Source organism: Macaca fascicularis, chromosome 17 (genome assembly GCF_037993035.2).
Source record: "Macaca fascicularis isolate 582-1 chromosome 17, T2T-MFA8v1.1".
Lineage (NCBI taxonomy): Eukaryota > Metazoa > Chordata > Mammalia > Primates > Cercopithecidae > Macaca > Macaca fascicularis.
In genome coordinates, this window is record NC_088391.1 from 10,603,742 (window position 1) to 10,606,620 (window position 2,879).

Below are 2,879 nucleotides of genomic sequence, written 5' to 3' on the forward strand. Positions count from 1 at the left end.
CAGGTGCAGAACAGGGCCTCACCACCCTTCAACAGAGCAGGGACCAGGCTGAGATTTCAAACAAGGCTCTAGGGAAGGTACAGGGAACAGTGAAAGGAAGTGTGACTCCAAAATGCGATCCTTGCTTTTCGGCTCTAGACCCACCTGGCATCTGGTACTGGGCAGGCTTCCCCCTTCCCCTTCCCCTTCCCCTTCCCCTTCCCCTTTCCCTTGCCCTTCCCCTTCTCCTTCTCCTTCTCCTTCCCCTTCCCCTTCCCCTTCTCCTTCTCCTTTTTTGATGGAGTTTTTGCCCTCATTGCCCAGGCTGGAGTGCAATGGTGCAATCTCAGCTCACTGCAACCTCTGCCTCCTGGGTTCAAGTGATTCTCTTGCCTCAGCTTGCCGAGTAGCTGGGATTACAGGTGCCTGCCACCACGCGACCAGCTAATTTTTGTATTTTTAGTAGAGATGGGGTTTCACCATGTTGGCCAGGCTGGTCTCAAACTCCTGACCTCATGATCCACCCACCTCGGCTTCCTAAAGTCCTGGGATTCCAGCGTGAACCACCGCACCCGGCCGTCTCCTGCTTTCTTCTAAACCTGCCTCCACATGGCCATTATAAATGCTCCCCAAATTTCTGTGTCTTGGAATCAGGGTCACAGTGGACTTCTGGCTTCTAGGAGGGTGCTCCCTTCACCACGGGACCCCTTCCCTGTCCCAGGGCTGGCTGCTTCCTGGCATGACTCACTGTGGGTAAGACGGTTCCTTTTAAAGGTAGGTCTGCTTTCACCCCAGTCAGTTCAGGTCTCCTGGGAGGCAGATACCAGGGCAGGATGAGGCACACAGGAGAAATGTGTGTGGAGCATGAAAGGGGCTTAGCCTTAGTCATTGGCTGTCTTCTGTGTCTCATCACCTGTCTGTAGGGTGTCAGAACAAATTAGTAACCAGCAGCCAACTCTCCTGTCCTTGCAGGCATTATCCCCTTGTACACGCCAATGTCCAGTACTGGCAGGGGTGTCCCCCTTGGCCCAGACATTTTCACAGGTTGCAGCCTATGAAATCTTCAGCACTTGGGCTGTCACTCTGAGTCTGGGACTATCCAATCCCCACTTTCCATTCCAGAAGAAGTCTGACTTGCCAGCTGGGCAGCAAGTGAGCCAGTCTCCAATATCATCTTATCGTCACTTTCCTCACACCACTCCTGGTACCCACTATAAGTTCTCTGAGAAGTCAATGCCAGGTGACATGAGGGAAGCAGGAGATTTACTGGGACAAATACCTGTGAACAATAACAAGGGAGAGCAGGATCAGGTTGGGAGAGACTTCAGACTGAGAGGCAGCTCTGGCACCTGAGAAGGGAGAGCGGGAAGGAAAGATTAGACCGGAGGAGCCTCAGGCTGCAACATGTTCTGAGAAAGTCTTGGCCAGGCCAGTTGGGTGACCCAAGCAAAGTGCATTTATTGGAAGAGCCTCATGCTGGGCAGCAACGGCCTGGCTCTGGGACCCCGGCTGTGCTCATCTTGTGCTGGGAGCAGCCCAGGGGAAGTGTGGCTTGGCATGAAGCCCATGGGGGGTCTGAAGGTACAGCAGCTGGAGGCTGACAGTCATTCACATTCCCTGCAGCAGGCTCTCTTGAAGAGGGAGCCAAATGATGCATTTCTATGGCCGCCACATACCCAGAGAGTTTTGGTCCACAGTCCAATAGCCCAAGAAGACATTTGCACAGCCGTGTCCTTTCCCAGCCACTGTCCCAGTCCTGCCTATTGAGCCATCAGTGGTCCCCTGTGGCACAGTAGCAGCCTATCAGGCTCAGTGCCATTCCTTCTCAGCCTCTCATCTAAAGCTCAGCTATGCTTAGGATCCACTCCCATGCAGAGATGACTTGCTTCCTAATAAAGTAACTTCATGAAAAGGTACTAGGAATCTATCTGAGTTTTTTGTTTTTTTTTTTGTTTTTTTTTTTTTTTTTTTTTGAGACGGAGTCTCGCTCTGTAGCCCAGGCTGGAGTGCAGTGGCCGGATCTCAGCTCACTGCAAGCTCTGCCTCCCGGGTTCACGCCATTGTCCGGCCTCAGCCTCCCGAGTAGCTGGGACTACAGGCGCTGCCACCTCGCCCGGCTATTTTTTGTGTTTCTTAGTAGAGACGGGGTTTCACTGTGTTAGCCAGGATGGTCTCGATCTCCTGACCTCGTGATCCGCCCATCTCGGCCTCCCAAAGTGCTGGGATTACAGGCTTGAGCCACCGCGCCCGGCCTCATCTGAGTTTTTTTACAGCTGGAAGTTACATGAGAGAATTTTTAGTCCCTCCCCCAATCAAATGGCACGCTCAGATTAGGGTCATTTGGGGAGTGCTTATTTACAAAGGTGTGGGCAGGACGCAGGAAGGCCACAATGGGTAGTGCAGTGCTCTGGGTCAGTGACAGCTAAGTTCTCACCATCCCTAGGTCCTGGATGGGGCAGGAGGACAGAGTCACACAGAGGAGACCATCTTGAGAAGAACAGTGACCTCTGGATACAGGACACAGAGTCTGAAGCAGCCACTCCAGGAGTGAGCCTGAGGACGAGGAGCCTGCCCTCACTCCATTTCCTCCCCGCACTGGCCACGCCCAACCAGAGACCAGAGGGGAAGGGAGTTCCTGACGTGGTCCAGACAGGTGAGCTTCGCAGGGCGGACAGCAGGTGCTGAGTGGACCGGGGTGGGGGAACAAGAGCACACCCTCTAAGCATAGAAGTGAGGTGCAGTCCAAGGTCACACAAATGGTTGAATAAAGGAGACGAGCAACAATTCATCCTTCATTCATCTACTTAGCAAATATATTTTCCAGGCAGCACAGTGTTAGGTCCCAGAAATACAAAGATGAACAAGTATTAACTTTGTTCCCTGCTGGGCATCCTGAGGCC